At 40.8% G+C, this 22,602-nt stretch overlaps 1 protein-coding gene across 2 annotated transcripts in view; it reads right to left on the bottom strand.

The window, feature by feature from the left end:
• LOC112237605 (ly6/PLAUR domain-containing protein 6B) overlaps positions 1 to 22,602 on the bottom strand; it is a 57,933-nt gene that overhangs the window by 23,889 nt on the left and 11,442 nt on the right. Inside the window, exon 1 of one of the 2 annotated variants that reach the window (XM_024406215.2) lies at positions 8,612 to 8,726. The exons of the other annotated variant lie outside the window; for it this stretch is intronic. The gene's annotated coding sequence lies outside the window, so the exon portion shown is untranslated. Of the gene's footprint in view, positions 1 to 8,611; positions 8,727 to 22,602 lie in introns of those variants that run through there. 2 annotated transcript variants of the gene reach the window in all.

Genomic DNA, 22,602 nt, shown 5'->3' with positions numbered 1-22,602 from the left:
TTCAGCTAACTAACCAGGCTGCTCCGTTCAGCTAACTCACCAGGCTGCTCCGTTCAGCTAACTCACCAGGCTGCTCCGTTCAGCTAACTCACCAGGCTGCTCCGTTCAGCTAACTCACCAGGCTGCTCCGTTCAGCTAACTCACCAGGCTGCTCCGTTCAGCTAACTCACCAGGCTGCTCCGTTCAGCTAACTCACCAGGCTGCTCCGTTCAGCTAACTCACCAGGCTGCTCCGGTCAGCTAACTCACCAGGCTGCTCCGTTCAGCTAACTCACCAGGCTGCTCCGTTCAGCTAACTCACCAGGCTGCTCCGTTCAGCTAACTCACCAGGCTGCTCCGTTCAGCTAACTCACCAGGCTGCTCCGTTCAGCTAACTCACCAGGCTGCTCCGTTCAGCTAACTCACCAGGCTGCTCCGTTCAGCTAACTAACCAGGCTGCTCCGTTCAGCTAACTAACCAGGCTGCTCCGTTCAGCTAACTAACCAGGCTGCTCCGTTCAGCTAACTAACCAGGCACCGGGCTCTGATAACAACACAGTACACATCCACAGCATGTAGGGAGAAAAACACTGCATAGCAGCATTTTTTATAATTTTTTATGTCCTGGGATTTGCGTCCACACAATTTCCCCCTGTGAGTGCAAACCACCACAGTTCTCCATGTGGGTTATATACTATGATAAGCTAATTTAGTATTTAAGGCAGATGGCTTTCAAGTGAATTCCAAAGTGAAGGGCTGCAGTCACACTAAATGTATTCAGCATGTTGAATGTTGATCTAGAACATACCGTGCATTCAGACCCCTTGACTTTTCCCACATTTTGTTATGTTACAGCCTTATTCTAAAATGGATTAAATTGCTTTTTCCCCCTCATCAATCTACTACACACAATACCCCATAATTACAAAGCAAAAACAGTTTTTTTGAATTTATTGGTAAATTTATTGAAATAAAAAACTGAAATATCAAATTTACATAAGTATTCAGACCCTTTACTTTGTTAAAGCACTTTTGGCAGCGATTACAGCCTCGAGTCTTCTTGGGTATGACGCAACAAGCTTGGCACACCTGTATTTGGGGAGTTTCTCCCATTCATCTCTACAGATTCCCTCAAGCTCTGTCAGGTTGGATGGGGAGTATCCCGATCGAACATCCAGAGATGTTCGATCGTTCAAGTCCGGGCCACTCAAGGACATTCAGAGACTGGTCCCGAAGCCACTCCTGCGTTGTCTTGGCTGTGTGCTTCGGGTCATTGTCCTGTTGGAAGATGAACCTTCACCCCAGTCTGAGGTCCTGAGTGCTCTGGAGTAGGTTTTCATCAAGGATCTCTCTGGACTTTGCTCCATTCAACTTTCCCTTGATCCTGACTAGTCTCCCAGTCTGCCTCTGAAAAACATTCACACAGCATGATGCTGCCACCACCATGCTTCACCGAAGGGATGGTGCCAGGTTTCCTCCAGATGTGACGCTTGGCATTCAGGCCAAAGAGTTCAATCTTGGTTTCATGAGACCAGAGAATGAACATTTGAACATCTTGGCCATGTTTTGTTATAATCTCCACCCGGCACTGCCAGAAGAGGACTGGCCACCACTTATAGCCTGGTTCCTCTTTAGGTTTCTTCCTAGGTTCTGGCCTTTCTTGGGAGTTTTTCCTAGCCACCGTGCTTCTACACCTGCATTGCTTGCTGTTTGGGGTTTTATGCTGGGTTTCTGTACAGCACTTTGTGACATCAGCTGACGTAAGAAGGGCTTTATAAATACATTTGATTTGATCAATGGAAACAGGATGCACTTGAGCTCAATTCCGAGTCTCATAGCGAAGGGTCTGAATACTTATATAAATAATACTTTTTTATTTTTAACGCTAAGCCATGATAGGATATTGTGTGTAGATTGATGAGGATATACATATATATTTTTAATCTATTTTAGAAAAAATGCTGTAAAGTAACAAAATATGGAAAGGGGAAGGGGTTTGAATACTTTCCGAATGCACTGTATGCATATATTTGTAAATTTTCCGACCTCATGGCTACCATATCTTTCCTACCGTGACCACTTATGGCTGTTTTAACAGAGAAACAGTGTGGTCCAGACCCTTTCTATGAGATATGACCATTCAATTAAAGTCATACAAATCATAGACAATATTTCCAAACTGCAATGTCATTTCAATGGTTGATAGCATAGGGCCAAGAGAGGGGAGAGTGTACTGTAAGTGTAATCTGATGAGGAAATGCTCAAAGCCTTCACCTACTAACAACTCCTATTATTGCCAAACTCTCAAGACTGACACACTAAATTCAGGGGAGATATCACAACACACAGTGGTGTTAAAAAGCCTCACGTCAGGGAAGTTTGGAGCATCTTCTAAAGAAAGGGAGTGGGGGATATCTAGTCAGTTGTACAACTGAATGCATTCAACTGAAATGTATCTCCCGCATTTCACCCAAACCCTCTGAATCAGAAGACCTTTGTACAAACCATCTATGCTGAGGCATTACTTTAAATGACGAGACATTTCCCTAACAACAAGACAAAAACCTCATGGTATTTCACCCCCTATAAATGTCTAAAAGTTTGAAGAAAACATTTGAAAGAGAGTTGAGGTCTCTTTGATATCTGACTTACTTGTTAAAATGTTCCAGTAGTAAACATTTGATGCCACCATAAAGGATTCTTCTATTTATTGCGTGAAACTGTTGAGTTGGCAGACTACCTCCTGTATTTCTGTTTTATTGGTTCTTACAGACTAAAAAAGACACTTCAATGTAAATAACCATACCTGTCACCCCATAAATACCATTACCTCCAGGTTATGCCTGCAGGTTTTAAACAAATGGTGCTTGGTTTACTTTTAAGTCATGGTGGCCTCCACAGTTTGACATCAAGCAGAAGCCTAAAATGAGAGGTTGTGCGAGAAGGGATACTGGCGGTAGAGAGATATCTTCACACCACTTGGCACAGACCTGGCAGTGTATTGTATACCACTAGGAAGGAACCCTTAGCAAGAAACTGATTCTTAAAATCTAAACCGACAGAGAAAACATTTACCACTTGGCAGTCCATCTAGGATTTCAGAATTTTTCTGTGATAGTTGCAAGCCAAAATATTTGATTTTGCTACGGCAATAATGACATTTAGTGACGATTTCGTCCAATTTGTCATGAAAATGCAATGAAAAAATGTGTTGACGTGTTGTTGATTGACTCATTTTATGTGGAGTGTGGTGATGGAACAGTTACAGTGGGGCAAAAAAGTATTTAGTCAGCCACCAATTATGCAAGTTCTCCCACTTAAAAATATGAGCAAGGCCTGTAATTTTCATCATAGGTACACTTCAACTATGACAGACAAAATTTGAAAAAATAATCCAGAAAATCACATTGTAGGATTTTTAATGAATTTATTTGCAAATTATGGTGGAAAATAAGTATTTGGTCACCTACAAACAAGCAAGATTTCTGGCTATCACAGACCTGTAACGTCTTCTTTAAAAGGCTCCTCTGTCCTCGTTACCTCATTACCTGTATTAATGGCACCTGTTTGAACTTGTTATCAGTATAAAAGACAACTGTCCACAACTTCAAACAGTCACACTCCAAACTCCACTATGGCCAAGACCAAAGAGCTGTCAAAGGACACCAGAAACAAAATTGTAGACCTGCACCAGGCTGGGAAGACTGAATCTGCAATAGGTAAGCAGCTTGGTTTGAAGAAATCAACTGTGGGAGCAATTATTAGGAAATGGAAGACATACAGGACCACTGATAATCTCCCTCGATCTGGGGCTCCACGCAAGATCTCACCCCATGGGGTCAAAATGATCACAAGAACGGTGAGCAAAAATCCCAGAACCACACGGGGGGACCTAGTGAATGACATGTCCAGGCCCGTCTGACGTTTGCTAGAGAGCATTTGGATGATCCAGAAGATGATTGGGAGAATGTCATATGGTCAGATAAAACCAAAATAGAACTTTTTGGTAAAAACTCAACTCGTTGTGTTTGGAGGACAAAGAATGCTGAGTTGCATCCAAAGAACACCATACCTACTGTGAAGCATGGGGGTGGAAACATCATGCTTTGGGGCTGTTTTTCTGCAAAGGGACCAGGACGACTGATCCGTGTAAAGGAAAGAATGAATGGGGCCATGTATCGTGAGATTTTGAGTGAAAACCTCCTTCCATCAGCAAGGGCATTGAAGATGAAACGTGGATGGGTCTTTCAGCATGACAATGATCTCAAACACACCGCCCGGGCAACGAAGAAGTGGCTTCGTAAGAAGCATTTCAAGGTCCTGGAGTGGCCTAGCCAGTCTCCAGATCTCAACCCCATAGAAAATCTTTGGAGGGAGTTGAAAGTCCGTGTTGCCCAGCAACAGCCCCAAAACATCACTGCTCTAGAGGAGATCTGCATGGAGGAATGGGCCAAAATACCAGCAACAGTGTGTGAAAACCTTGTGAAGACTTGCAGAAAAACGTTTGACCTCTGTGATATACCCTTTGTTGGCAATGACAAAGTATTGAGATAAACCTTTGTTATTGACCAAATACTTATTTTCCACCATAATTTGCAAATTAATTAATTAAAAATCCAACAATGTGATTTTCTGGATTTTTTTTCTCGTTTTGTCTGTCATAGTTGAAGTGTACCTATAATGAAAATTACAGGCCTCTCTCATCTTTTTAAGTGGGTGAACTTGCACAATTGGTGGCTGACTAAATATTTTTTTTGCCCTACTGTATATGAGGTAATATTGCGATGATTTTACTGTTTTATGCAGTAATAGTGCAGTGATTGGTCGAATTTTAAAGCCCTCGCATACATTTCTGCTAAATTTGTTATGATCACAAAATCCTGGAGGGACTGCCTGTTGGTAATGGTCCCATAAAGTTGCATGTACAGTCTTAGCAGTAGAGTCCAGACCACAGTGTTACAATGTGATGTGGCTAAATCACAGTGATTACAAGGGACTATGGAAGGTGGGCAAAAGCTTTACTAACTGAATGGCAAATATAAATATTTGAATGGTATCATTCTGTGAGAAACTGGGAATGCAATCTAAACTATCCACCTAAACTTTATGGTGTGGTTTGCCCTGAGGGGAACAGCATTCTCACTTCAGTAAAAGGCCCAGTGCAGTCAAAAACGTGATATTCCTGTGTTTTTTAATAACACTGAAACAAAATATAAATGCAACATGCAACAATTTTATAGATTTCACTGAGATACAGTTTATATAAGGAAATCAGTAAATTTAAATAAAAACATTAGGCCCTATTCTATGGATTTCACGACTGGGAATACAGATATGAATGTTGGTCACAGATACATTGGATCAGAAAACCAGTCAGTGTCTGGTATGGATCTCGTCATGGTATTTCTGTGCATTCAAATTTCCATCGATAAAATGCAATTGTGTTCATTGTCCGTAGCTTATGCCTGCCCATACCATAACCCCACCACCACTAGGCACTCTGTTCACAACGTTGACATCAGCAAACTGCTCGACCACACGAAGCCATACATACTATCTGCCATCTGCCCGGTACCGTTGAAACCGGGATTCATCCGCGAAGCGCACACTTCTCCAGCTTGACAGTGGCCATCGAAGGTGAGTATTTGTCCACTGAAGTCGGTTATGACATTGAACTAGTCAGGTCAAGACCCTGGTGAGGACGACCAGCACACAGATGAGCTTCCCTGAGACCTTTCTGACAGTTTGTGCAGAAATTGTTCCGTTGTGCAAACCCACAGTTTCATCAGCTGTCTGGGTGGCTGGTCTCAGACGATCCTGCAGGTGAACAAGTAGGATATGGAGGTCCTGGGCTGGCGTGGTTACATGTGGTCTAAGGTTGTGAGGCCGGTTAGACGTACTGCCAAATTCTCTAAAATGATGTTGGAGGCGGTAGAGAAATTATGGTAGAGAAATTAACATTAAATTCTCTGGCAACAGCTCTGGTGGACATTCCTGCAGTCAGCATGCCGACTGCACACTCCCTCAAAACTTGACACTTCTGTGGCATTGTGTTGTGTGACAAAATATTTTAGAGTGGCCTTTTATTGTCACCAGCACAAGTTGCACCTGTGTAATGATCATGATGTTTAATCAGCTTCTTGATATGCCACACCTGTTAGGTGGATGTCAACCAAATTTAAGAGAAATAAGCTTTTTGTCCGTATGGAACATTTTGGGATCTTTAACTTCAGCCCATGAAACATGTGACCAACACTTTACATGTTGCGTTTATATTTTTGTTCAGTATATATTTCCACACTATGGAGTTGGAATAATACTGTGAAATGGTAAAAATTATGCTAAAACCTTTTTACTGTTTCGGTGGGAGAGAGTTTGGGCCTTGCACGGGGACCTCACAATGAGGTAAATCAGTTAATAGACCAATAAGAAAGACAGTTCCAAACCTCTCTGCCAATAACAGCTACTTTTCTGTTTTCCCTCCTCACTTAAACCACTCCCACACAGTCCTAGCTACATCTTAGCTTGAGAAATTGCTCTTTAACTCTTAGGGATAGCCTCCTTTTTTCTCCATTTCCTGTCTGAATAACATGCCAAAAGTAAACAGCCTTTTGCTCAGGCCCTGAAGCCAGGATATGCATATAATTGGTACCATTGGAAAGGAAACACTTTGAAGTTTGTATAAATGTTAAAATAATGTAGGAGAATATAACACAATAGATATGGTAGGAGAAAATCCAAAGAAAAACCAACCTGACATTTTTTTGAAAGACCATCCTCTTAGAAATGCAAGAGAAAGGTCATATTGTAAAATGTCATATTCCTATGGATTCCACAGGGTGTCAGCAGTCTATGTTCAAGGTTTCAGGCTTGTAACTTCAAAAACAAATCAGAAATAACAGTTTTAGTAGAAGGACACAGTCTTGGAAATTCATGTTTGCGCGCACCATGAAGAAATTACGCACCTGCTAAAATCAGTTTCCTATTGAACATACTTCTTTCCGAAATAAATATTATAGTTTGATTACATTTTAGGGTATCTGAGGAGGAAATATAAACATATTTTGACTTGTTGAAACAAAGTTGAGGGGTAGATTTTCAGATTCCTTTCTCTACAAGTTGAACGAGTGGATTACTCAAATCGATGGCGCCAACTAAACTGACTTTTTGGGATATAAAGAAGGATTTTATCTAACAAAACGACACTACATGTTATAGCTGGGAACCTTTGGATGACAAATCAGAGGAAGATTTTCAAAAAGTAATTGAATATTTAATCGTTATATGTGAATGTATGAAACCTATGCCGGTGGAAAAATATTTTGATGTGGGGCGCCGCCCTCAAACAATCGCATGGCATATTTTCGCTGTAAGAGCTACTGTAAATCGGACAGCACAGTTAGATTAACAAGAATTTAAGCTTTCAGCCGATATAAGACACTTATATGTACCTAAATGTTTAAAATCCATGATATTTCTGAATATTTATTTATTTTATATTTATTTTAATTGATAACAGACACAGTAAGGTACCTTATTGTTGCCCAGAAATGATTTGATATTGAGATCAAAACGGCTGCATTAGACCTTTTAAGACACTTAATAGACCAGTAAGACTGGATTTTAATAAGATATGCAGATATTTTCACAATACACATGACTGAAGACTCAATATAATAGTGCATGACTTCTTAGAATGAAGTGTCTGCTTTAATTTGACTTTCATAAAACTGTGGAAGTTAATCAACTGATCATATTTGTCTTCTGGTTTATTTGATCAATCATGAAGCTACCTGTGGTTGGATGAACTGATAGGGTAATGACTGTTTATGGTGTCTGTATCAGTTAAGGAGAGACGAACAAGAGGTTTGTGGTGCGGTGAAATTCTCTTCAGACCATCTACATCAAGGTGATACCAAAAGAAAAACAGAGAGAGAAAGAGTGAGAAAAAATCTTCTTCTGACAGCTTTAAACTGAAATGTTTCAGCCATTGTCTGTATACTGTTACACTCTACCAGTTTGGAAAGCCCTGGGCCAATACAAATGACAGATTTATAGCTTTGTTTTTTGGCAGCCGGGTATTGGACTCTACAGTAGGCAATGTTGTTAAAGGTAGAGAAGTAGAAAGAGGGCGAGTCGCTTCATGAGAGGGACTGTATGTAAGTGGACACACCCGTCACTAGTGTCAGCATGGCTTGTTGTATGACAATACTCAGTGACACCTTGAGGGTTGTGGGTACCTGAGTGGACATGGAATACAATGAGAGTCCCTATTTTTTAGCTGCAGTTGATTGTGGGGAAGGAGAAAGGGAGAAAGTCATGGATTTTGGAGGTGTTATAGGGTAGGATGTTGGTGGGGCAAGGATGCCCTGTGGTGTAACAAGCTGCTGAATCATGGAAGGTTTTGTCTTTTGTTTTTGGCATGCATCTCTATTGCCTCAGTTATTCTGAACACAATCTAAAACGTACAAGATGGTGCCGGAGGGGATGGCTGCCGTCTTATCGGCTCTTAACCAACCATGCTATTTTGTTTGTTTTTTCTCATTGCTCATAACTTGTTTTGTACATAATGTTGCTGCTACTGTCTCTTATGACCGAATAGAGCTTCTGGACATCAGAACTGGGATTACTCACCTCAAATTGGACGAGGAGTTCTTCAATAAGTCAGATGCAGGAGATATACTACAGACGCCCGACCAGGCCCAGATCCCTGTGACTCGCTGGAAAAGGAAACGTAGATTTTGCGGAAAGAGATCTGAATGCCTTGTGAGGATCAGGCGACGAGTGCATAATTTGCCCTTGCCTTCCTAATGTTCAATCGCTGGAAAATAAATGGGACGAAGTGAAAGCAAGTATATCCTACCAACGGGACATTAAAAACTGTAATATCTTATGTTTAACTGAGTTGTGGATGAACAACAACATTAAGAACATACAGTTGGCGGGTTATACACTCCATCGGCAGGATAGAACAACAGCCTCTAGTAAGACACGGGGCGGGGGCCTATGCATATTTGTAAACAATAGCTGGTGCAAAATATCGAAGGAAGTCTCAAGGTTTTGCTCGCCTGAGGTAGAGTATCTCATGATAAGCTGTAGACCACACTATCGACCTAGAGAGTTTATCTGTATTTTTAGTAGCTGTCTACATACCACCACAGACTGAGGCTGGCACTAAAACAGCACTCAATGAGCTGTATCCCACCATAAGCAAACAGGAAAATGCTAATCCAGAGGTGGCGCTCCTAGTGGCCGGGAACTTTAATGCCTGCATTCAGTTTTACCTAATTTATATAAGCATGTTAAATGTGCAACCAGAGGGAAAAAAATTCTAGACCACCTTTACTCCACACAGAGATGTGTACAAAGCTCTCCCTCGCCCTCCATTTTGTAAATATGACCATAACTCTATCCTCCTGATTCCTGCTTACAAGAAACAAATTCAAGCAGAAAGCACCATTGACTCGGTCTATAAAAAAGTGGTCAGATGAAGCAGATGCTAAACTACAGAACTGTTTTGCTAGCACAGACAGGAATATGTTCCGGGATTCTTCCGATGGCATTGAGGAGTACACCACATCAGTACATAATTACCTCAATGACCTCGACACCGGTGCCCCCGCACATTGACACATTGACTCTGTACCAGTAGCCCCTGTATATAACCCTGCTATTGTTATTTACTGCTTCTCTTTAATTATTTGTTCTTATTATCTCATACTATTTTATAGGTATTTTCTTAAAACTGCATTGTTGGTTAAGGGCTTGTAAGTAAGCATTTCACTGGAAGGTCTGCACCTGTTGTATTCGGCGCATGGAACAAATACGATTTGATTTGATTACAACATTGGGGGGAGTATTGTGTGTAAAGCAGGGTGTTCTATGAGCCATTCCCACAATCTCAGCCACACAGAAACAGCTGGCCATGTCGACCTCACCGTGGGCAGGTGAGCAAACAGCCCTGAGTGGTTGAGTGGTGCTGGCTGCATCAGGCCCGCATGGCAGGCAGAAAGAGAACTTCCCTCAGCATCCTACTGGCACGAGAAGCCATCGTGCACAGAGAGAAACCATCACTAAGAAGTGCTGCCCACAGGAATGCGCTGGCTATTAGAAGCCCCCATTAGGAAGTAGAGAGAGGGGCTCGGGTTACTGTGTGTGTGGCTGGAGCGCACCAGGGCCCACTGAGCCTGTTGCGACGACTCAAAGGGATGCCACAGGACTCATCTTCAATAAAACTCCCACTGGAGGTCATATTATACTTCAGAGGGCTCAGGAAAAATGTGCTCTCACTCACTGTCTCTGTGCATGTTTTGTTTTGCTGTATCACTTAAGTGGAAGGCATTCCAATAATGCAATAGCTATAACAGCTAGGATACAATCACAAACAAGTACAAACATGTTGCAGAATGCACAGGAGGAAAACAGAGATGAGAAGAAGAGTGAGGAACATCAACGAAGAGCATACGAACAGAACTACCTGCGATATCCTGATAAAATCTGAGTGTCTCTGTCTTCTGTTACATAAAAAGAAAAGGAGAAGTGGTGAGAAAAGTACCCCCACTGTTCTCCAAACAAGTAGGTTCGGTCACTGTCTGCTCTAAACAAAACCAAGTTCCCGCTTCCTTTGGAGTGTGGTTTAAACATCTCCCCATCTTTGTTCTCGTCCTCTCCTACGCACACGCTTTACTATGTAGATCCAACACAGGAAGTGACTAAGGGGCTGGTCAGTTCTCTGTCACAAACCCCTCAGGCCTAAGGCCCTATAAAACCCAAGGGGCCATTTCTTCAGGCTTTACTGCTCTTTTGTGTGCATGGGTCATTCTCCCTCTTGTTTGACAATATCAGGCAGTCAGAGCCCAGGCAGACACACTGGTTGTAAACCACTCAGGCTGTCGACAACCCTCTGATCAACACCAGAGCTTCGAGAAGGCCATCGAGAGGTGTCTCCTGCTGTGGATGGTCTAGCATGTCTAGACTGGAGGTTGACCTCCTTTGGTAGGGCTATATAGCCTGGGCTGAACGCTTTGGAAAATGACTATGTGTGAGGACCAACTTGCAGAGGGATTGGGTGCCTTTAAAAGCAAGTCAGAAAATTGAATGAAGAATACCTGATCATTATAGAAATCACTGTTCTAACAAACAAAAAAATCTGTATTTTCCTCATTTGCCAGTTGCTTGTACTATAAAGTTTAACAGTCAGATGAGTCTGCACTCAGAAGGTGAAACTATGTTGGTTCACATGACTGGTGCCATTTCAGTAATGACTTGTAGACAGGGGATTATAGTAAACAAAGCCAGTGAAGTGTGACAAAGGACCTATCTAGAGAATAGCTGGAAGCAAAACAAACATCTAGCCTCAAAGGCTGCTCAGAAATGTATATTATGTCTGTGGTCGGTCAAAATGCCTTTAGGAAAAACGTTAACTTCATCTCTCCTTTTTCACTTTTTCTCTCTAAATCAGATTATGTTAGACAAGATCTCATCTACACAGCTTTCTCTGAGGTCTTTGAAGTTATAATACAGGACCTAAACCAATCCAGGTGGATGGAGTTTACTATGTTTTCACTGCCTGGTAATGGCCATATAAAAGCTAACCTAAGTGTTCTGCATGGGACCCAGCGTTACACGCAGCATTACACAACCATCTGATTAGAGTCAACCATTAGCTAGGAGATAACTGTCACACACTGATCTGTTTCACCTGTCTTGTGCTTGTCTCCACCCCCCTCCAGGTGTTGCCCATTTTCCCCATTATCCCGTGCATTTATACTGGTGTTTTCTGTTTGTTGGTTGCCAGTTTGTCTTGTCTCATCAAGCCTACCAGCGTGGTTTTTCCCGTACGCCTGTTTTCTAGTCCCTCCGGTTTTGACCTTTCTGCCTGCCCTGACCCTGCCTGCTGTTCTGTACCTTTCTGACACTGCCCTGGATTACTGACCTCTGCCTGCCTGCCGTTCTGTACCTTACTGACTTTGCACTGGATTGCTGACCCATTTTGTTAGTTCGAATCAGATGTTTATTGTCTGCATCTAGTCTTATCCTGAGTCCTGATAATAACTGTATTAATTTATCCATTGAGTGATGTTCATCAGTTTTCAAATATAGTTTGACGTGTAATAAAAGATGCAGAAAACTTCTCAACATTGCCTTTGATTATGAAGGCTGATACTAAAACTACTAGGGTTGCCCCGACAATAAAAAAAATTGTTTGGTCAATTTTTAAAGTGTATTTTTTCATACATATAGACACCCTGATCTGTTTCATCTGTCTTCCCAGGTGTCGCTTATTTTCCCTGGTGTATTTATCCCTGTCTCTCTGTGCCAGTTCATCTTGTAAGTTCAAGTCAACTGATGTGTGTTTTCCCGTGCTCCTACTTTTCTATTCTCTTCTACTAGTCCTCCCGCTTTTGACCTTTACCTGTTTTCTGGACTCCATTCCCACCTGCCTGACCATTCTGCCTGCCCTGACCTCGAGCCTGCCATTCTGTACCTCTGGATCTCTGAACTGGTTTTGACCTTTGGCCTGTCCATGACCATTCGCTTGCCTACCCCTTTAGGATTGTTAAACATCTTGGACTCTAACCATCTGCCTCCTGTGTCTGAATCTGGGTCTAGCCTTGTGCCCTTATTCCTGGTGTTTATAAAAAAAACAATATGCACTGAGCTTGTCTGATGCTTCAATCTCTTGCACTGAGATGCAGTGCCTTAGACACTATAGGGATACGCATGGAGGATTGTTCATGTTCTTCAATCACATTTATCTCTCTACTCTGCCGGTCTGTAATGAACTTGACTAATTGTATTAACTAGCAACTAGGTCAGGCCCACAGCTCATGTTAGAAAACTTGCAACATTGTATCAACTATTCTGGGCCATAAGAGTTTCCCATGCCAGTGAGTTCCAGACAGACACAGTTGTATTTGTGCAAGGGATAAGAAGTGATTAGGTATTTTATGACGTTTCCACTGGATCAAGGCATGACATTTTTTCCAGAGGGTTGGTGGTTATCGAAAGGGAGATAGCTGGAATTATTATTATTATTTTTTTTTAAATACAGTGCAAATACAATGTATTCAGACCCCTTGATTTTCCCCCACATTTTGTTACGTTACAGCCTATTCTAAAAATGTATATATTTTAAATATATCAATCTACACACAATACCCCATAACGACAAAGACAAAACAGCTTTACTTTTTGTTTTGCAAATGTATAATTTTTTTTTTAACCTTATTTCCATAAGTACTCTGACCCTTTGCAATGAGACTTCGAAATTGAGCTCAATTGATCATCCTTGAGATGTTTCTACAACTTGGAGTCCAACTGTGGTAAATTCCATTGATTAGACATGATTTAGAAAGGCACACACCTGTCTATATTAGGTACCACAATTGACAGTGCATATCAGATCAAAAACCAAACCATGAGGTCCAAGGAATTGTTTGTAGAGCTCCGAGACAGGATTGTGTCAAGGAACAGATCTGGGGAAGGGTACCAACATATGTCTGCAGGTCCCCAAGAGCCAGAGCCTGGACTTGAACCGAATTGAACATCTCTGGAGAGACCTGAAAATAGCTGTGCAGTGACATTATCTATCCAACCTGACAGAGCTTGAAAGAATCTGTAGAGAAGAATGCGAGAAACACCCCAAATACAGGTGTGCCAAGCTTGTCGTGTCATACCCCTTAACACTCGAGGCAATCAGAAATACTATCAGACATCCCCAAATATATACACGTGTGCGCAGGCCAGGTAGCCTAGGCATACTTCTATGCATAATCAGGTGTGTATACTTACTCAACATTGACAGGAGCACTCCAAACAAAATACAATTAATAAATTGACAAAACTCATAAATGGAATTAAATAACCAACACTTGTTTCTCACAAGTGTACCATAGGTTGTGAGCTCTGTAAAAAAGTCTCCACTCCAACAATGAGAACGGTAAATGTAATAATGACTGTAATAATAATATATTGAATGCATTAAAGCTGCAATATATAACTTTTTGGGTGACCCAACCAAATGCACATAGAAATGTAAGTTATAGATATGGCATTCTCATGAAGTCCAAGTCTAAGAAGCGGTAGATCTGTTCTATGTGCTCAGCGCTATTTTTATGCTTCTTAAGTTCAGTTTTTGCTTCTTTTACTGTCAGTTTTTGTACACCAGATTCAAACAGCTGAAATTACAATATTTGTGGTTATGGAAAATATATTTCACAGCTGTTTAGATTGTACAAGGATTCTTCACTATATACTTGCTTGTTTTGTCACAAACCGAAATAAGGTGCTTCGAATTTTAGCATGTGCATTGAGCACCTTTAACAGAAACTACCGAAACCAAACAAACATTATTGATTAGAAATTATTAACGGGAAATGTACTACTGGTGATATATATAATGGTCAATTGATAGACACTAACAATCAAAGGGCAAACAATTCACACAATGTGTTAAAAAAAACAATGAATGCGCACACATTTACAGGAGAGAGCATTCTGGAGAGAGACGCGCTTTGTGCATCTAAGCCATTCTGCAATGGAATAGGCCACTGAGACAGGCACGAATCAGACAGGTGTCTCGTGTGTCACATTTGATTGTTTTGCAACTGCTTGACCAAACAAACCACAGTCGACCAACAGCCTATCGACCAAACAATCGACCAGTCGACTAAATGGGGTCAACCCTAAATCTATGTAGGCTATACAATATATGCATGCTATATTTTCTTGTATTGTACAGTTTCCTGTAGAAAGACTTCTATGTAGGTATTTTGCAAAGCACCTCTGGCCTACATGCACTGCATTGTTTTACACTGACAACAAAAAAATGACATCAGTCAAGTGAATAGGCTGGGGGAATCACTGTGGTACAACATTTGTGCATAACTGGATTATTGGCGTGCCAAAGACATCCCTCTCATTGAAAACACAGCCCCAGGGGGGAACAGTGGTATAGTGTCAAACCAACACTTAAAATTGCCTTGCCTTCCCCTGGCCATTTCAGGTGGGTATACAGTGATATAGTGGAGGAGAGGTGATGTATTGAGGTAATACAGTGGTGAGGTTAATGTGTGGTTGTTATCTGATCTCGTCTTGTCGTGCCTCAGTGAGAGGCGAGGGGTGGAGCGGAGGAAAGGAACCTGATTGTTTGACCCTTGGGTATAGGTTTGTTTTTCTGTGTGCAGAATCTGGGGTCATTTTGATTCTGAATGACGCTACAGAAAAAGAGAGGGAAAGAAAACACCCTTCTACTGTAATTGACTCATTCCAGTTGCATCATGTCAAGATGATGTCATGTTCTACATATTGGCCACATTTTAGGGCTGGGAATTGCCAGGGACCTTGCGATATTTGATATTTAGGTCCCATACGATATGTATTGTGATTCTCAAGATTGTATATGTATTGCAATCAGGGGTTGGAAATTAAGCTCTGAAAAGTTTCAACCCCCAAAGAGTTTACGTTTTACTGAACTTCAGAGAGTTGCTTTAACGTTGGACCAAAACCACCTAGCTAGCTACCAAGCTTGTGTGTGCAGAGCGTCACCAGAATTAAAATAAAAGACACGTATTACCTTTTAGTCGATAATAAATCCAATGTGAAATGTGATATCTATAGTATCCTTAAGTAGCGTTGAATAAAAGTTTATCCATTGTTCTCTAATTAAACATTTCTCTCCCTAATTTCGGAATCACGCTAGTAAACATTAGTAGGTTACAGCACACTATGCTTCAAAGGGAGGGGCAGGTATCCTATACACACACACACACACAAAGATTTTCAGCTAGCAGGCACACTGAAACATTTCTGAGTGAGGGCTTTCCATAGGCGCTTTGTTGCGTTTTTAGTGGGACTGGAAAAAAATGCCCGGAATGTAAAATAACGTTATTAACCGGTTCCCATGCTTTTAAAATAACAGTTCTGTTCCGGAACAGTATAGAACACCTTCGTTCCTGGTTTTGATCCTGTTCCTATAAAAATGTCATTCTATTCCAGTTTTCTGTTCTGTTCCCCAACCCCTGATTGCAATTTGATATGCGATTTGATGTTCCAAACATATTGCTTTCTATATGTCTGCTGCAGAAAGACAAGAGAGCATGAGAACATTTGTTTTGATCAGTCATGGCAATAAAAGTGCTGAAAACATTGCTCACGATTTACAAATATGATAGAGAACAAGCTACAAGATGAAAAATACAGGAGAATTGGCACAGGTACGGTCGACTAGTGTTAGCTAATGCTACCTAACAAAAACATTTTGAATAAGAATTACAAATCGATACGTGGGGGTCAAAGTATTGATATAATATCGTCCAAAATAATATTGAGATATGTAAGTGTATCGAATTTTTCCCCAACCATCACTACCAAATGTGGCTGATAGGTTGTGCTGCTATAAGTGCAGAAGATAATAATAATAATATCTTGGAAATAAAATATCTTGGATAATATCTTGGAATTATGGTATTTTAATACTGATAATATGTGTATCTTTCAAAGACATTCTAAAAAGGGATATTGATGACATAAATGCAACGTTACTAGTGTCCATTTCAATAATTTGAATTACATTAACTCTTTTGGGATAGGGGGCAGCATTTTCACTTTTGGATAAATAGCGTGCCCAGAGTGAACTGCCTCCTACTCTGTCCCAGATGCTAATATATGCATATTATTATTAGTATTGGATAGAAAACACTCTGCAGTTTCTAAAACTGTTTGAATGATGTATAACAGAACTCATATGGCAGGCAAAAACCTGAGAAACATCCAACCAGGAAGTGGGATATCTGACGTTTGTAGTTTTTCAAAGCTTGGCCTACTGAATACACAGTGTCTATGGAGTCAAGTTGCACTTCCTACAGCTTCCACTAGATGTCAACCGTCTTTAGAAACTGGTTTGAGGATACTACTATAAAGGAGGGGGCTCATGAGATCTGTTTGAGTCAGTGGTCTTGCAGAGTGTCTCAGGCTCGTGACGTGCGCTCCCGACAGAGTTAGCTCTCATTCCAGTGCTTTTCTTCAGACATAGGAATTCTCCGGTTGGAACATTATTGATGTTTTAAGTTAAAAACATCCTAAAGATTGATTACATACATCGTTTGACTTGTTTCTACGACCTGTAACGGAACTTTCCGAGTTTTTGTCTGGACGAAGTGCTCGCGCCTCATGAAGATGGATTACTGGGTTGAACACGCTAACAACAAGTGGCTATTTGGACATACATGATGGACTTTATGGAACAAATCAGTCATTTATTGTCGAACTGGGATTCCTGGGAGTGCCACCTGATGAGGATCATCAAAGGTAAGTCAATATTTATAGTGTTATTTCTAACTGCTGGACTCCAAAATGGCGGATATTTCTCTGGCTGGATTGGGCTCTGAGCGCTGTTCTCAGATTATGCTTTTCCCGTAAAGTAAAAAAAAAATCTGACACAGCGGTTGCATTAAGGAGAAGTTGTCACGCCCTGGTCTTAGCATTCTGTGTTTTCTTTATTATTTGGGTTAGGCCAGGGTGTGACATGGGTTTATTATGTGGTGTGTTTTGTCTTGGGGTTTTTCGTAGGTTTTGGGATTGTGGCTTAGTGGGGATTTCTAGCATAGTCTATGGCTGTCTGGAGTGGTTCTCAATCAGAGGCAGGTGTTTATCGTTGTCTCTGATTGGGAACCATATTTAGGCAGCCATATTCTTTGAGTGTTTCGTGGGTGATTGTTCCTGTCTCTGTGTTTGTTTTGCACCAGTATAGGCTGTTAGGTTTTTCGTGTTACGTTTCTTGTTTTTGTATTGTTCGTTTTTCATCATTATTAAACATGTATGAAAATTACCACGCTGCATTTTGGTCCACCTCTCCTTCGACGGAAGAAAACCCTAACAGAAGTCTATCTTTAATTCTGTGAATAACAATTGTATCTTTTATAAATGAATTTATTATGAGTATTTCTGCAAAATCACCGGATGTTTTGGAATCAAAACATTACTGCACGTAACGTGCCAATGTAAACTGAGATTTTTGGATATAAATATACACATTATCGAACAAAACATACATGTATTGTGTAACATGATGTCCTATGACTGTCATCTGATGAAGATCATCAAAGGTTAGTGATTAATTGTATCTATATTTCTGCTTTTTGCGACTCCTATCTTTGGCTGGAAAAATGGCTGTGTTTTCTTTTCTTGGCGGTGAAAGTACATGGCTGTGTGCTTTCGCTGTAAAGCATTTTTTTTAAATCGGACATGATGGGTAGATTAACAAGAAGTTCATCTTTCATTTGCTGTATTCGACTTGTTAATGTGTGAAAGTTACATATTTCAAATAAATATTTTTGAATTTTGCGCGCTGCCTTTTCAACGGAATGTTTTCAAAGGGTTCCGTAGCACCAATGTTCCTAACCATAAACATCAATGTCTTTCTTAAAATCAATACACAAGTATATGTTTTTAAACCTGCATATTTAGTTAAAATAAATTCATGTTAGCAGGCAATATTAACAAGGGAAATTGTTAGCAGAGTGTAAGCAGTGTCAGGGTATATGCAGCAGTTTGGACCGTCTGGCTCGTTGCGACTGTGTGAAGACCATTTCTTCCTAACAAAGACCGTAATTAATTTGCCCAAATTTCACATAAGTATGACATTGAAGGTTGTGCAATGTAACAGCAATATTTAGACTTAGGGTTGCCACCCGTTCGATAAAATACGGAACGGTTCAGTATTTCACTGAAAGAAAAAACGTTTTGTTTTCGAAATGATAGTTTCCAAATTTGACCATATTAATGACCTAAGGCTCGTATTTCTGTGAGTTCATTATATTGTAATTAAGTCTATGATTTGTTATTTGAAAGAGCAGTCTGACTGAGTGGTGGTAGGCAGCAGCAGGCTCGTAAGCATTCATTCAAACAGCACTTTCCTGCATTTGCCATCAGCTCTTTGCAATGCTTGAAGCACAGCGCTGTTTATGACTTCAAGCCTATCAACTCCCGAGATTAGGATTGCAATACTATAGTGCCTATAAGAACATCCAATTGTCAAAGGTATATGAAATACAAATAGTATACAGAGAAATAGTCCTATAATAACTACAAACTAAAACTTCTTAACAGGGAATATTGAATACTCATGTTAAAAAGAACCACCAGCTTTCATATGTTCTCATGTTATGAGCAAGGAACTTAAACGTTAGCTTTTTTAAATGGCGCATATTGCACTTTTACTTTCTTCTCCAACACTGCATTTTTTAATTATTAAACCAAATTGAACATGTTTCATTATTTATTTGAGACTAAATAGATTTTATTTATGTATTATATTAAGTTAAAATAAAAGTGTTAATTCAGTATTGTTGTAATTGTCATTATTACAAATATATATATAAAAATCGTCTGATTAATTGGTATCAGCTTTTTTTGGTCCTCCAATAATCGGTATCAGTATTGAAAAATCAATCGGTCGACCTCTATTTATTATATTATAATTAAGTCTATGATTTGATATTTGATAGAGCAGTCTGACTAAGCAGTGGTAGGCAGCAGCAGGCCCGTAAGCATTCATTCAAACTTTACTGCGTTTGCCAGCAGCTCTTAGCAATGTTTGAAGCATAGCGCTGTATATGACTTCAAGCCTATCAACTCCTGAGATTAGGCTGGCAATACTAAAGTGCCTATTAGAACATCCAATGGACAAAAGTTTCTGAAATACAAATGGTATAGAGAGAAATGGTCAACACGTCATAATTCCTTGAATAACTAAAACCTAAAACTCCTTAACTGGGAATATTGAAGAACTGGGAATATTGAACCACCAGCTTTCATATGTTCTGAGCAATGTACTTAAATATTAGCTTTTTACATGGCACATTTTGCACTTTAACTTTCTTCTCCAACACTGTGTTTTTGCATTACTTAAACAAAATTGAGCATGTTTCATCATTTATGAGACTAAATAGATTTTTATTTATGTATTATAAGTTAAAATAAGTGTTCATTGTTCATTCAGTATTGTTGTAATTGTCATTATTAAAAAAATATATATATATATATAAATCGGCTGATTAATCGGTATCAAATTTTATTTGTCACATGCGCCAAATACAACAACCAACAATGCAGTTCATGAAATAGAGTTGAGAAAATATTTACTAAATAAACTAAAGGAAAAAATTAACAATAAAATGACATAACAATAATGAGGCTATATACAGGGGGTACCGGTACCGAGTCAATGTGCGGGGTACAGGTTAGTCGAGGTAACTTGTACATGTAGGTAGGGGTAAAGTGACTATGCATAGATAATAAACAATAGAAGCAGTGTAAAAACAAAGGGGGGGGGGGTTAATGTAAATAGTCCTGGTGGCCCATTTGATTAATTGTTCAGCAGTCTTACAGCTTGGGGGTAGAAGCTGTAAAGGAGCCTTTTGGACCTAGACTAGGCACTTCGGTACCGCTTGCGGTGCGATAGCAGAGAGAACAGCCTATGACTTGGGTGACTGGAGTCTTTGACCCTTTTTGGGGCCTTCCTCTGACACCGCATAGTATATAGGTCGGATGCTGAGCAATTGCAAAATCAGGTTAATATAGCTCTTTTTTAAATGAGAAAGTTACTGAAGTGATTTAACACTGTAGACTCTGACCATAATGTCCTACAGTATGGAAAAGACTGAATGTAATATTGAGATTTTATGCTGTCTGCCCATGGTAGACAGCAAATTTGCCGGCCTCCCTTAAGTCAGTGCTTCGGTCCCCTGGAGAACCATCCCTCCTGGTCATTACATGGGTGTGAGTTTTAGGGTCAGTTTAATTGACCGTCAGATTATGCCCCTCTGCATCCCCTTACCCCACCACCCACCCCCTGCCACTCCCACCCTGCTCCCCAGGTTCCAGCCCACTAGGCCTAGAAAAGGGAGTCTCCAAAACAAGGACTGTCTTTGTATCACCCCACTCTGCCAGGAAATCGAAACCGCTTTCACCGCGGATGCCGCAGAAAGGGGTGGACATGGGCCCAGAAAACCACCTGAGCAATCTCAGGTATCGTCTGTAAAGCACTCTGCAGGTGAAGCCAACAAAGTACAAATGGGTGAGCGCTACTGAGGCATCAGTGGAGCAACCATTGGGGATGTGTTTGATCTGAAAAGACATCAAATCCCTTAAACAGAAGAAATTCAGGCAAGGAACTAATGCCTCTTCACCATTGGGGTTGGCTACACAAAATGCCAAATGTTTGCTAAATAAAGTAGCCAAATTCTTGCCTGACAGCTGTCAAGAAGGCAGTATGCTGTTGACTCTCCAGAAGTGATCCACTAGGGGTAATATATGTGACATGTGGACACTTGCTTGTCGAACGTCTCATTCCAAAATCATGGGCATTAATATGGAGTTGGTCCCCCCCTTTGCTGCTATAACAGCCTCCACTCTTCTGGGAAGGCTTTCCACTAGATGTTGGAACATTTCTGCGGGGACTTGCTTCCATTCAGCCACAAGAGCATTAGTGAGTTTGGAAACTGATGTTGGACGATTAAGCCTGGCTCGCAATCGGCATTCCAATTTATCCCAAAGGTGTTCGATGGGGTTAAGGTCAGGGCTCTGTGCAGGCCAGTCAAGTTCTTCCACACCAACCTCGACAAACCATTTCTGTATGGACCTCGCTTTCTACACAGGGGCATTGTCATGCTGAAACAAGGGCCTTCCCCCAAACTGTTACCACAAAGTTGGAAGAACATAAGATTTCCCTTCAAGGTAACTAAGGGACCTAGCCCGAACCAGGAAAGACAGCCCCAGACCATTATTTATCCTCCACCAAACTTTACAGTTGGCACTATGCATTGGGGCAGTTATCGTTCTCCTGGCATCCGCCAAACCCAGATTTGTCTGTCGGACTGCCAGATGGTGAAGCGTGATTCACCACTCCAGAGAACGCGAATGGTGATCTTAGGCTTGTGTGTGGCTTCTCCGCCATTGAAACCCATTTCATGAAGCTCCCGACGAACAGTTTGTGTACTGACGTTGTTTCCAGAGTCAGTTTGGAATTTTGTAATGGGTGTTGCAACCAAGGACAGATGATTTTTACGCGCTACACGCTTCAGCACCCCGTTCTGTGAGCTTGTGTGGCCTACCACTTTAAGGCTGGGCCATTGTTGCTCCTAGATGTTTCCACAATAACAGCACTTACAGTTTACCGGGGCAGCTATAGCAGGGCAGAAATTTGACAAACTAACTTGTTGGAAAGGTGGCATCCTATGATGGTGAGCTCATTAAGGCCATTCTACTGCCAATGTTTGTCTATGGAGATTGTATGGCTGTGTACTCGATTTTATACACCTGTCAGCAACGGGTATGGCTGATAGGGATGTCGACATACTTTTGTATATATAATGTACCTGTAGCCCCACAAGTGGTAGGTAATAACACCCTATCTTTAACAACTTCAACACAAGAACTGAGCGCTATTGTGAGATTGAGAAAGAATAGTGAGACTAATGCGTATTTGTGCTGTGTCAGACCGTTATTGACAGAGGTATCTCAGAGTGGAGATATGTCTATTGTGTCTTGACAGTTAGATCTGACTGTGATTTACAGGATCAGGCTTATTCATCTTAGATTTCAATTGGTTTCAAATGGTCTAC

This window comes from Oncorhynchus tshawytscha, linkage group LG03 (genome assembly GCF_018296145.1).
Source record: "Oncorhynchus tshawytscha isolate Ot180627B linkage group LG03, Otsh_v2.0, whole genome shotgun sequence".
Classification (NCBI taxonomy): Eukaryota; Metazoa; Chordata; class Actinopteri; order Salmoniformes; family Salmonidae; genus Oncorhynchus; species Oncorhynchus tshawytscha.
Note: the sequence above shows the minus strand (reverse complement) of the source record. Positions and strands in the feature narration are given on the sequence as shown.